Below are 14,439 nucleotides of genomic sequence, written 5' to 3'. Positions count from 1 at the left end.
TGTTTAACAGGTTTATCTGTTCCTGATTTAACTTCGATACCTGGTATCTGTCTAGGAAATTGTCCATTTCCTGAAGATTTTCAAGTTTTGTTGAATATAGGTTTTTATAGTAAGATCTGATGATTTTTTGAATTTCCTCTGAATCTGTTGTTATGTCTCCCTTTTCATTTCTGATTTTGTTAATTTGGACGCACTCTCTGTGTCCTCTCGTTAGTCTGGCTAAGGGTTTATCTATCTTGTTGATTTTCTCCAAGAACCAACTTTTGGTTCTGTTGATTCTTTCTATGGTCCTTTTTGTTTCTACTTGGTTGATTTCAGCTCTGAGTTTGATTATTTCCTGCCTTCTACTCCTCCTGGGCGTATTTGCTTCTTTTTGTTCTAGAGCTTTTAGGTGTGCTGTCGAGCTGCTGACATATGCTCTTTCCTGTTTCTTTCTGCAGGCACTCAGCGCTGTGAGTTTTCCTCTTAGCACAGCTTTCATTGTGTCCCATAAGTTTGGGTATGTTGTACCTTCATTTTCATTAAATTCTAAAAAGTTTTTAATTTCTTTCTTTATTTCTTCCTTGACCAGGTTATCATTGAGTAGAGCATTGTTCAATTTCCAAGTATATGTGGGCATTCTTCCTTGATTGTTATTGAAGACCAGTTTTAGGCCGTGGTGGTCCGATAGCACGCATGGGATTATTTCTATCTTTCTGTACCTGTTGCGTCCCGTTTTTTGACCAATTATATGGTCAATTTTGGAGAAAGTACCATGAGGAGCTGAGAAGAAGGTATATCCTTTTGCTTTAGGATAGAATGTTCTATAAATATCCGTTAAGTCCATTTGGCTCATGACTTCTCTTAGTCTGTCTACATCTCTGTTCAATTTCTGTTTCCATGATCTGTCCATTGATGAGAGTGGGGTGTTGAAATCTCCCACTATTATTGTGTGAGGTGCAATGTGTGTTTTGAGCTTTAGTAAGGTTTCTTTTACGTATGTAGGTGCCCTTGTATTTGGGGCATAGATATTTAGGATTGAGAGTTCATCTTGGTGGATTTTTCCTTTGATGAATATGAAGTGTCCTTCCTTATCTTTTTTGATGACTTTTAGTTGGAAATTGATTTTATTTGCTATTAGAATGGCTACTCCAGCTTGCTTCTTCTGACCATTTGCTTGGAAAGTTGTTTTCCAGCCTTTCACTCTGAGGTAGTGTCTGTCTTTGTCTCTGAGGTGTGTTTCCTGTAGGCAGCAGAATGCAGGGTCCTCGTTGCGTATCCAGTTTGTTAATCTATGTCTTTTTATTGGGGAGTTGAGGCCATTGATGTTGAGAGATATTAAGGAATAGTGATTATTGCTTTCCGTTATATTCATATTTGGATGTGAGGTTATGTTTGTGTGCTTTCACTCTCTTTGTTTTGTTGCCAAGACGATTAGTTTCTTGCTTCTTCTAGGGTATAGCTTGCCTCCTTATGTTGGGCTTTACCATTTATTATCCTTTGTAGTGCTGGATTTGTAGATAGATATTGTGTAAATTTGGTTTTGTCATGGAATATCTTGGTTTCTCCATCTATGTGAATTGAGAGTTTTGCAGGATACAGTAACCTGGGCTGGCATTTGTGTTCTCTTAGGGTCTGTATGACATCAGTCCAGGATCTTCTGGCCTTCATAGTTTCTGGCGAGAAGTCTGGTGTGATTCTGATAGGTCTGCCTTTATATGTTACTTGACCTTTTTCCCTTACTGCTTTTAATATTCTTTCTTTATTTTGTGCGTTTGGTGTTTTGACAATTATGTGACGGGAGGTGTTTCTTTTCTGGTCCAATCTATTTGGAGTTCTGTAGGCTTCTTGTATGTCTATGGGTATCTCTTTTTTTTTAGGTTAGGGAAGTTTTCTTCTATGATTTTGTTGAAGATATTTACTGGTCCTTTGAGCTGGGAGTCTTCACTCTCTTCTATACTTATTATCCTTAGGTTTGATCTTCTCATTGAGTCCTGGATTTCCTGTATGTTTTGGACCAGTAGCTTTTTCCGCTTTACATTATCTTTGACAGTTGAGTCAATGATTTCTATGGAATCTTCTGCTCCTGAGATTCTCTCTTCCATCTCTTGTATTCTGTTGGTGAAGCTTGTATCTACAGCTCCTTGTCTCTTCTTTTGGTTTTCTATATCCAGGGTTGTTTCCATGTGTTCTTTCTTGATTGCTTCTATTTCCATTTTTAATTCCTTCAACTGTTTGATTGTGTTTTCCTGGAATTCTTTCAGGGATTTTTGTGACTCCTCTCTATGGGCTTCTACTTGTTTATTTATGATTTCCTGGAATTCTTTCAGGGATTTTTGCGATTCCTCTCTGTAGGCTTCTACTTGTTCTCTAAGGGAGTTCTTCACGTCTTTCTTGAAGTCCTCCAGCGTCATGATCAAATATGATTTTGAAACTGGATCTTGCTTTTCTGGTGTGTTTGGATATTCCATGTTTGTTTTGGTGGGAGAATTGGGCTCCGATGATGGCATGTAGTCTTGGTTTCTGTTGCTTGGGTTCCTGCGCTTGCCTCTCGCCATCAGATTATCTCTAGTGTTACTTTGTTCTGCTATTTCTGACAGTGGCTAGACTGTCCTATAAGCCTGTGTGTCAGGAGTGCTGTAGACCTGTTTTCCTCTCTTTCAGTCAGTTATGGGGACAGAGTGTTCTGCTTTCGGGCATGTAGTTTTTCCTCTCTACAGGTCTTCAGCTGTTCCTGTGGGCCTGTGTCTTGAGTTCACCAGGCAGGTCACTTGCAGCAGATAAGTTGGTCTTACCTGTGGTCCTGAGGCTCACGTTCGCTCACGGGGTGCTGCCCTCGGGCTCTCTGTGGCGGCAGCAACCAGGAAGATCTGCGCCGCCCCTTCCGGGAGCTTCAGTGCATCAGGGTTCCAGATGGCCTTTGGTGTTTTCCTCTGGCGTCCAAGATGTGTGTGCAGAGAGCAGTTTCTTCTGGTTTCCCAGGCTTGTCTGCCTCTCTGAAGGTTTAGCTCTCCCTCCCACGGGATTTGGGTGCAGAGAACTGTTTATCCAGTCTGTTTCCTTCAGGTTCAGGCGGTGTCTCAGGCAGGGGTCCTGCCGCTCCTGGGCCCTCCCACACGGGAGCCCAGAGGCCTTATACAGTTTCCTCTTGGGCCAGGGATGTGGGCAGGGGTGGGCAGTGTTGGTGGTCTCTTCCTCTCTGCAGCCTCAGGAGTGCCCACCTGACCAGGCAGTTGGGTCTCTCTCTCACGGGGTCTGGGAGCAGAGAGCTGCTGCGGGCCGGGATCCACGGGTGTGGGACTTCCGGTAAACACAGGACGTGCCCGGTCCTAGAGGAATTCTGCCTCCGTGTGTCCCGAGCTCACCAGGCAGCTTTCTTGCAGCAGAAAAGTTGGTCTTACCTGTGATCCCGAGGCTCAATTTCGCTCGCGGGGTGCTGCCCACGGCCTCCTCTTCTATGATTTTGATGAAGATATTTACTGTCCCTTTAAGTTTGGAAGTTTTGTTCTCTTCTATACCTATTATTCTTTTTTTTTTTTATTAACTTGAGTATTTCTTATATACATTTCGAGTGTTATTCCCTTTCCCGGTTTCTGGGCAAACATCCCCCTATACCTATTATTCTTAGGTTTGCTCTTCTCATTGCGTCCTGGATTTCCTGAATGTTTGAGTTAGATACTTTTTGTGTTTCACCTTTTCTTTGATTATTGTGTCAATGTTTTCCATGGTATCTTTTGCCCTTGAGATTATCTCTTGAATCTTCTGTATTCTGTTGGAGATGCTTTTGTGTCTGTAACTCCTGATCTCTTCCTAGGGTTTCTATGTCCAGGGTTGTCTCCCTTTGTGATTTCTATATTGTTTCAATTTCTATTTTTAGATCTTGGATGGTTTTGTTCAATTCCTTCATCTGTTTGTTGTGTTTTCCTTTAACTCTTTAAGGGATTTTTATGTTTCCTGTTTAAGGGCTTCTACTTGTTTACCTGTGTTCTTCTGTATTTCTTTAAAGGAGTTATTTATGTTCTTCCTAAAGTCCTCTATCATCATCATGAGATGTGATTTTTCAATCCAAATCTTGCTTTTCTGGTGTGTTGGGATATCCAGTATTTGCCGTATTGGGAGAACTGGGTTCTGATGATGCCAAGTAGTCTTGGTTTTGTTGATTAGGTTCTTGTGCTTGTCTCACCATCTGGTTTTATCTCTGATGTTAGTTGGTCTTGCTGTCTCTGACTGGAGCTTGTCTCTCCTGTGAGCCTGTGAGCCTGTGAACCTGTGAGCCTGTGAGCCTGTGAGCCTGTGAGCCTGTGAGCCTGTGAGCCTGTGAGCCTGTGAGCCTGTGAGCCTGTGTTCTGAGGAGAGTGCTCCTGGGTGATCAGTTCTCTCTGGACAGGTTTTGGGTCTGGAGGGCTGTGGGACAGTGTTAGCTCTTGGCCCAGATGACGTCCGAAAGGTTCCTGTCCCAGGCTACCCTGTGGCTCTGAGTCCTGCATGCTCTGGCAGGTCTCTCCTTGGACAGTCAGTGAAGCGAAAATGGGGTCTTACCTGTGGGCTTAGGAGTGAGAGCGCTCCTGGCAGACTGGTTTTTAGGTCTGAGAGCTGTGGGATAGCCTCATCTCTGGACGAAGATGGAGACCTGAAGGCCACACGTTTTTTTTTTTTTTCCTTTTAGAAAGAAACTATGTTTGGATTTCTGGAATCAGCCTGACTTGCCTACAAAATGATAAACTATCCTTTCCACATAAAAGGGAAATGGAAAAGAATACACTCAGGAATACAGGTGCATTAACCAAAGCTAGGAGTGGGACTTGAAGCAACTCTAACAACTCTGAAATTTGGGTCTGCACCTAAAAGCCTTCTCAAGACTCCAAAAGCAAGGGCAACTTCAGACGGAGCCATGGGAGGACCTATAGTAGAGACTGCCATGCATCTTTCAGGTGACAGAAGGAGGGTGACTGCCATGCAGGGTGAGGGTGCTGGGGCTGATATCCCAAGGGGAGATTTGTAGACAACATTAATTCAGACATTGTGCTACTGGCATCCATGGTAAATCCTATTGTAGATGCCTTGCAAGGGGCTGGATTGTCCAGCTCACAGTCCAGCTTTTTAAATACCTCAGGGTCACATTTAGACTCTGCAGTTGCATGGACCACTCCAACTTGGACGCTGCTGAAGCCAGGACTCCTGCTTCAAAGTCCTCACTTTACTTATGACTATCCAGGTCCTTAGACCTGCCTTTAGAAGACTAGCCTGGGTAAACCCTGGAAAACTCTAGATGGCCACACCCACTAGAGCCTATTGCGGACCTTCCACAGTACTGGATGAACTCTGACCAAACATTCTGAGGAAGAGTTTGAGTCCTCTGCTTGCTCTTATTTTCACATCTCTGCTCTTCCTCATTGGTGTGCAGTTTCAGGATCTGAGTATTTGAATAAGTTTTCCTTTGCCTGTGCGCAACAGGCTATTGCGTCTTTCGTTTCTTTTGTTACTAGCTATCTTTAAAAAAGGCACACAGACATGGTATGCACTCACTGATAAGTGGACATTAGCCCAAAAGCTCAAATTACCCAAGATACAATTCACAGACCACATGAGCTCAAGAAGAAGGATGGCTTCACTCCTTCTTAAAAGAGGGAACAAAAATATCCATAGGAGGGGATATGGAGGCAAAGTTTGGAGCAGAGACCAAAGGAATGGCCATTCAGAGCCTGCCCCACATGTGGCTCATATATATACAGCCACCAAAACTAGATAAGATGGATGAAGCTAAGAAGTGCATGCTGACAGGAACTGGATATAGATGTCTCCTGAGAGACACAGCCAGAGCATGTCAAATACAAAGGCGAATGCTAGCAGCAAGCTATTGAACTGAGAATGAGAACCCCATTAGAGGAATTAGAGAAAGGATTGAAAACGGGAACCTTTTAGAAGAATTAGAGAAAGGATTGAAAGAGCTGAAGGGGATTGCAACCCCATAAGAACAACAAGCCAAGCAACCAGAGCTCCCAGGTATTAAACCACTACCCCAAGACTATATACATGGACTGACCCATGGCTCCAGCTGCATATGTAGCAGAGGAAGGCCTTGTTGGACACCAGTGGAAGGAGAAGCCCTTGGCCCTGCCAAGGTTGGACCCCCAGGTAGGGGAATGTTGGGGGGCACAAATGGGGTTTGAATGCGGAGGGGAACACCCTTATAGAAGAAGGGGAGTGTGATGGGATAGGGGGCTTATGTCTGGGAAACCAGGAAAGGGAATAATATTTGAAATGTAAATAAAAAATACCCAATAAAAGAAAAAAAAAGACACACTCTTCCCACTTTCTCAACTCAACTGATCTCTCTTCCAGTAACTTCTGTCCCAGTTACACCTTTCAAAAAATCTGCAGGTTCCCTCATGACCAACTCAGCAATTGTTCCACATCTGTTCAGTGACTAAGCAAAAAATTGTGATTGGTACAAACAAGGCTTAGGATTATCGCATACTTAAGGCTTGTGAATGGTGGAAATGGGAAGTGGCCACTACGTGTTCAAAAGGCCACATGTAATTGGTGGAATAATGAGAGTACAAGAAAGTCACAATCCCTTTCTAGCTGTGTCAACAGGTTATCTCTCACTTCTGCTGAGTGGATGGTTTACTATGCTGTGGTCTTGCAACAACCAGCTCCAGTAAATATTTCTCAAAAGTATCTTCTGTATTGTCTGCTTATGGTCCTTATCCTGGGTAGGAGGGGATGATCTGGTTGAACAAAGATCAGAAGAACTCCTAGGGAGTTTAGTTCTGTCTTCCCAGCACATGTAAGAAAGTAGCTGAGCCATTTCAGAGACAGACGTGGGCAAGCTTTGAAGGCTGAGAACTATTACAGCATGGGGAGCTATAAGCCTCTGGGTTTTTAAGGCCAGCTAACAACCCTCTGGTGCAAGAGCTTGGTCAGCACCTTGACGATTTCTGATTTTCATATAAATAGAGCAGAAAGATCTGCCATTTGTGTGTGTGTGTGTGTGTGTGTGTGTGTGTGTGTGTGTGTGTGTGTGGAGCGAGAGGGGGAGGGAGGGAGAGAGAGAGAGTCCTTACTCTCCCTTGTGTTTCAGCTTCCATACCTTTAAAATGAAGGCAGTGATGGTGATTTCAAAGGGCAGTGGAGAGTAGAGACCTACATTGTAGTAAGCATGTTTCACAGTTAAGGTTTTGTTGCTGTGAAGAGACACCATGACCATGGCAACTCTTATAAAGGAAAACATTCAATTGGGACTGACTTACAGTCAGAGGTTTATTCCACTATTGCTATGGCAGGAAGCATGGGGCATGCAGATAGACATGGTGCTGGAGAAGAAGCTGGGGGTTCTCCATCTTCATCCACAGGTAGCAGAAGAAGATTGTGCACCACACTAGGTCTAGCTTGGATATATGAGACCTCGAAGCCCATGTGCACAGTGATACACTTCCTTCAAAAGGACCACACCCATTCCAATAAGGCCACACCTCCTAATAGTGCCGAGCACCCTCCCTATGGGCCAAACATTCAAAAACATGAGTGTATGGGGGCCATTACTATTCAAACCACCACAGCATGCTATTTCCTAATATGTCCCTCAACATACTATTCCACCCGTGTGAGCTCTCCGTGCCCCTCGGCCACAGACCGGAGTAGGATGTGGAACAGCAAGTCTGAAGCTACTTCCCAGCATGATGAGCATTTGGAAGTGCTATTGGGTGAAGAAAAGCAATCTAGTTATTTGGTTGCACCTCTAACTGGCCCTGTTGGTGGTTTTCTTTCAGTCTCTAATAACAATGTTGTGGGTTTTTTTTTCCCTACAAAAGTCTATACTTGGTCCTTGCAACCTATGGTGCAATGATAAAATTCCCTGTGTCACCAAGTGAGATGAGGTGGAGGACGTCTTTCCTCATGGCCTCCTAAAAGAAGACGATTTAAGTGTGGCAACAACATCCCCCACCGCCCTTTGTCTTTAGAAAGAAATCAACCAGGGACCACATAGCTTTTCCTTGATTGACCAAGCAGCTGTGTGACTGTCATACAGGTGTCCTCTTGTCTTGGCCTCTGTGAGGATGCAGATAGTTAATGGGTATCTAAAGAGGAGAGAATGGGTATATGGGTATACATCTCCATATATATACATACATATATATACATATATACATACACATATATGCATATATACATATACACACACATATATATACATACATATATATACATATATACATACATACATATATACATATACATACATACAAGGTCCTCCTTGAAGTCAGTCATGAGCCAGCCCTTAGAACATAGCAGATGCTCAGGAAACTTAAGAAAAAAAAGGAATAAATTATTCACAGCCATGTTATTACTAGGAAAAGTATGTGCCTTGGCGCTCATTTACAAGGGAGTGCTGGGATGTAGCTGAGTATGTTGACTGTGAATTGGGTTGTGGGTGTTGTGGGGGTGATTACAGACCTGAAGGTGTTTTCTTTTAAAACCTGTTTAGCCACAGCCTGTTTGTGTGCTGGGGTGTGAATCTCTATGAATGTATTATCAGCAGGGCCTTAGATGGGTTCCTGTGATTTGCTTTTGGCAGAAACAGATTCCTTCTTTCCAAATTCCCTGGAGGCAAAGAGACCATGGGACCACCTGCCACTCTAATGATCCACCTCTCCACCCACAGTTAGTGCCAGGGATGTTTTGCTTTTTTTTAAAGGAATGGTATCAGCTTGTGCTAAAGGGGAAGTGTCTAGAAACACTAGCCACTGACCTCATGTGGCTGCTTGCACTACTAAAATTATAGCTAGTGCAAAGTGAGAGATCCTGCAAGTATATAATAAAAACCACTATATATTAAAGATTTGGTGGAACAAAAGAAAACAAAGCATCCTGTTATTAATTTTATATTGATTATGTGTGGGCATGATAATGTTTGGAGTATATATGGGTGTACAAATATCTAAAATTGCATATATGGATCATATTATATGTCTACTGATAGTTTTATCCTAAAAGACACCTATCTTGGGATATAATCCCAGAGATCTTGTTAAATTTAGGTTTTGAAGGACTTAGATACAAGGACAATGGAATTTAGCATGAAGAAAATACAGACACTCAAAATCAGGGAAAGATAGTAGACCAGTTGTCCACAAACCCACTACCCAGCTTCCCTCTATTTGATTTAATTATTTGACCATTACATCGAATTTCCCTTTTACTTTCAATATTCTGGCAAAATAAATTGTAATGATAAGAAACACTGGCCATAAGAACAACAATGCCAACCAACCAGAGCTTCCAGGGACTAAACCACTACTGAAACAATATACATGGACTGATCCAGGGCTCTAAGTGCATATGTAGCAGAGAATAGCCTTGTTGGGCACCAGTGGAAGGGGAAGCCCTTGACTCTGCCAAGGTTGGACCCCAATGCAGGGGAATATAGAGGGGGAACAGTAAGGAGGATGTATGGGGGGAATACCCATATGGGGGAGAGGAGGGAAGGGGGGCTTATGGACAGGAAACTGGGAAGGGGAATAACATTTGAAATGTAAGTAAAGAAATATATCTAATAAAAAATTAAAAAAATCAGAAAAAAGAAACACTGGCCAACAAGTGCTATATACCAGGGGCTATGCCAAATGCTTTATATAGAGTATATAAATGTATATATGTAGGCATGTATGAAATAGTCACCCGGCTATCTTCAGATGGCATGCAGGACAAATCATGCTGAAGTCACTGGCAATGAAAGGCAAGGGACAAAGAATATGAATTGGAGTTGCTCAGTTCCTGGCTTAACAAGTTAAGTACCTGCTGAGACCACACCCTAGTCAGGGATGGCTGGAGAATGAATGTGCTGGGCATCTTCATAGCAGACACCTGCCAGAATGCCTCATGTGTGACGCGCTCATTAAACACTGGCTTATTACCACCTGATCTGTCTCCTTTCCTCTCGCTTATCCCCATCCCTGCTTCCCAGAAACACTCTGCCATTTATCGCTTAATGCTGGACAGGCGATGATGGTTAGCATCAGATGGACTTTGGTATGGAGCCAAACGCCACTCGCTGACAGAGTAACTTATGAAGCGAGGTGATAATGCTTACTCATAGGCTGGTAATGGGGTTTAATGCCACACGGATGCGGTGAATCTCTAGGGAGAAAGTAAATAATAAATGCTAGCCAGAGCTGTTGCTTAATCTTTTCATGTGGTTTACTTCTATTCTATTGTTTGTTTGCTTTTAAATTTTCTTTTCTTTATTTTTTATTACAGGATCTTATTCTAGAGCTCCGGATGGCCTAGTACTTGGAATCCTCTTATATCAAACCCTTTGTCTGATATAAGTACTGGAATTACAGATCTATGCACTACACCGGCCTATGATTTTCTATCTTCTAAATCTCAATTTTAAAAATTATGGGTGTCTAGAGGCTAAGAATTGAATTGGATCACTTTCTCCCAGCCCTTATCTCAGGTTAATTCATCCTTTGCTCCTCTGTAAGTCCCTTGTAATCTAAAAAGAGGAAGTGTAGAAAAAACTTAGGGGCAGTTTAGAGAACATATAAGGGCAGCATGTGGGGAGCAACAAAGAGGGGACTAGCAAGTGATTTGAAGGGGGAAATGGTAAAAATAGGGAAGAGAAGGTGAGAAATACAGAAGGAAAGTAGAATAGCAGTAATGGTGTTTGAAAAAAGCCATAGACAAGCATTCCATCTATCAATCATTTATCTTTTATCTATCTATCATTCTATTTATCTATCTTCTATCAAATCAATCTATTCTCTTTCTATCATCCTATCTGTCATCTATCTACCAACCATCTGTCTGTCTGTCTGTCTGTCTATCTATCTATCTATCTATCTATCTATCTATCTATGATAACATATAATTCATATAAGTCTGTATGTATATACACACATATAATTTAAGTGAAATATTTCTATCTGGGCTGACAACAGTCCCCACAAGAGCCATAGACTGTCTAATAAAAACCCCAGTATCAGGCATGAGAAGCTGTTTTTCGAGTTGTTGGTTAGGTCAGTTCAAACAATTCCTCAAATGTGTAGCCTGCTGCTACTGCCCTTTGTTACTTCTCAGAGGTGGAAGTTAAGTCCCTATTGCTTGAGACACCATGAATTTCAGGTACGGGGCCCAGAAACTCCTTTCCTGAAACCAATACTGATTTTCATAGTACCAGAAGGTGCCATACAAGTTCCCAAAGAAGAGAGCCAAAAACCATCCTACTCAGATATGACAACAAATCACAACAATAGCCAGCAAGTACAGTAATGGCATATACCTTGGCTATAACCAACAGCTCTCTAATTAGTCTTAGGGTCTGCTCACCAAGTGGAAAGCCTGCCCAGTACTGGAAACACAGCCAATTAGTTGATAGTGAAATCATGGATCTTGGAGGAGAACCTACAACTCCCACTTCACTGAACCAGAATAGTTACTAAAACCATGTTAATAGTTATTTTGATACTCACAGATAAGTGTAGTTCTTACTGCTTATCAAGGAAACTTGTCTTTATGACACATCGAGGCTGTAACCAAAAATCCCACAACTGATCAAAATGCAGAGGACAAGAGATCATGTGGCAGTCAGTCCCAACTGATATGTCAACACAATTCTTGCGCCTAAGGCTCTGTGATCCTTGTGCATGGAGAAGGGGGGCGACAGGGTAAGAGTCAGAGGAACTTGAAGTTTGCTGTGAGATTGTGACTCTTAAAGATCTGAGAGGCTTCCCCATGAACTCTCATCAACATGGATGACTAAACAAGGGCTGCATAATGATGACATCAATGGACACGCTAACATGGACGGGGAAAGGCTTCTGGTGCCTCAACCATAGACAAAAAGCTATGAGCAATGGGAGAATCTTAAAAGTGAGAGAAATGGACTTCCTTAGAGAAGAGCCTTCCCAGTTGGTAATCCAATACCAAGTGGTCAGCTGTGTGTACCTGTGTGTGTGTGTGTGTGTGTGTGTGTGTGTGTATGTATACACGTGTGTGTGTCTGTATGTGTATGTGTCCATGTGCATGCGTGTATGCATGTGCATGTGTGTATCTGTGCATATGTGTGTGTGTGTATGTGCATGTGCACATGTGTGTAACTGAGCAGACTCTATTTATGTATTTAAGAATAATCTACCAATATGTAACAATTATAGAAAGAGGACATGAATCAGAGAGCAAGGGATGGTGCATGGGAAGACTTGGAGGCAGGAAAGAGAAGGGTGAATTATTTAATTGTATTATAATTTCAAATTTCAAAAATTAAAACATTATTATAAAAGCAAAAGTCTTGAAAAACATTAAGAAGCAACGGCACCTTTAGGCATGAGACCATGACTTCTTTAAGCAGCAGCCATTATGAACAGATTGTTGGACGTACTGTGGGGTTTATCTGCACGCTATTTTGGCAAGAAGAAAAACCCTTCCTCATTGTTAATAAGTTGTTATTAAAATCTTTATATTTTACAAGTGACACTTCTGACCTCTATTATACTCATCTATTCCATAACACAAAAGTCAGAGGCTTCTTGAACTACTTCGTACAGAATTCTTGTCTATTAGCTATAATTAAATATGTATTTAATCATATACTCTTATGTTAGAATAAATATATAACATATAAATAATATATAATATATTAATATATTTGATTATATATTCTTATGTTAGAATATATTCTTATGTAAAAAGAGAATTTTTCTTAGGCAATCTATATAAATATTTAGAGGTCACTTTTGTCTTTGAAATTCCTATCAAAAGTCCAAAAGTACTTGGAGGGCTGCTTTGCCTGTACCTATAGCAAACAAAAGTCAAAGCTGCATGGGCGTCATAGTTCTCCAGTGTGAGCTTCCCTGTGTCTCTACTGTTAGGGTCCTATGGGTAGCCATTGTTATAGCTGCAAGGAAATCCAGTGAGGGAGCTGGAGAGCAGCATGCCATGGTACAGCCCAGCATCATGGCTAGCAGACATGGGCCTATGTCCCACCTCAGACATGTAAGGTGAGATGGTTGCTGGCTACCCTTCTCCTCTCAGGGTATCGGTATCCATGTCTATCTAAAAGGGAGCTGAGTCATCATAGGTCTCAGCTCTGGAGACCTAGGTAGAAAATCTGAGAGCACAGACTGCCGTATTCCTTAGAGCTGGTCTTCAGTGTCTAAATGTACTAAGCACTCGATAAACACTTTTGGACTAAATAGGCACCCTTTGCTGTTTTAGCTATGACTCCCTGTGTGATGGGGGCTGCTGCTAAACCAGCTCTTGAGGGAGATGGCGAATAAGAGGACCAGCAAATGCACAGAGCTGTACTGGGAAAGCCAGGAGTTCTGGACACTTCTTCAACTATTTTATTCCTAGACCTTGTATACACTGGCCTGTGTCTGTTTATAGCATAAGATAATAAGAAGACAGGTCACAGTAAGATCACTTAATTCAAGCTCTTTAGTATATGGGAAAAGCACTAATAAAATATACATACCTAGTGTCTTTTCTTGCTTAATAAATTAAGACTACTTTATTTAGATTCCCGAGAAGGATCCCAGCCAGTGCTTTCCTAGTCATACTAGTTAAGTGGTTGTCATTGGCTGTATGTATGTGTATGTGTATGTATATGTATAAGTATATGTATATATACACACATGTATATATACACACATGTATATGTATGTATGTATGTGCATATATATGTATATGTATATATACACACATGTATATACACACATGTTTATGTATGTATGTGTGTGCATATATATATACATATATATATATATGTATACTTCAAATAAATGTCCTATCCAGGAAGGAAAGACCAGCTAAAGCAATCTGGCAGACTTCGCTAAGTCCATTTACTTGAGTTTTTTGTTTTTGTTTTTGTTTTTTTCTAAACTAGTATCTGCACACCATTCCTTTGGTTATTGGTAGTTAATGAGCCCACAGAATCTTCTTCCTTGCTGAAGAAATGATGCCCAGGATATGTGGCATTTGGAAACCAGTAAACAGTCACCAGTGACCCATGGTTGAAGTCTCGTCATATCTTAAGCCCAAGGTGAAGGCTGGGATCTGAATTGAGCTCTCTCATGCATAGTCAGGGTGGCAAGTAGGGTGTTGCAGTGTTTCTAAACAGACAAGCATAATGAAACCATTGGGAGCAGTGCAACAATACCTTGGTGCAACAAGAGTCACCATCATGTGTCCTGTGGAGTCCTTCCTCACTCCATATTCTTATATCCTAATTTCCTATTGTGCAAACCTGAGCAGTAAGATATATAGGACATCACAACCCATACAGATAATTAGAGTAACATCAGAGTATTGTATTAGAATAGTATCATCCTAATGGCCGGACTTTCACAAAAGTCTTTACCAGTTTTATGCATGCATGTATGTGTGCACATGAGTGTGTGTGTGTGTGTGTGTGTGTGTGTGTGTGTGTGTGTGTGTGTAGAGCTTATGCATTAG

This window comes from Rattus norvegicus, chromosome 18 (genome assembly GCF_036323735.1).
Source record: "Rattus norvegicus strain BN/NHsdMcwi chromosome 18, GRCr8, whole genome shotgun sequence".
Classification (NCBI taxonomy): domain Eukaryota; kingdom Metazoa; phylum Chordata; class Mammalia; order Rodentia; family Muridae; genus Rattus; species Rattus norvegicus.
Note: the sequence above shows the minus strand (reverse complement) of the source record.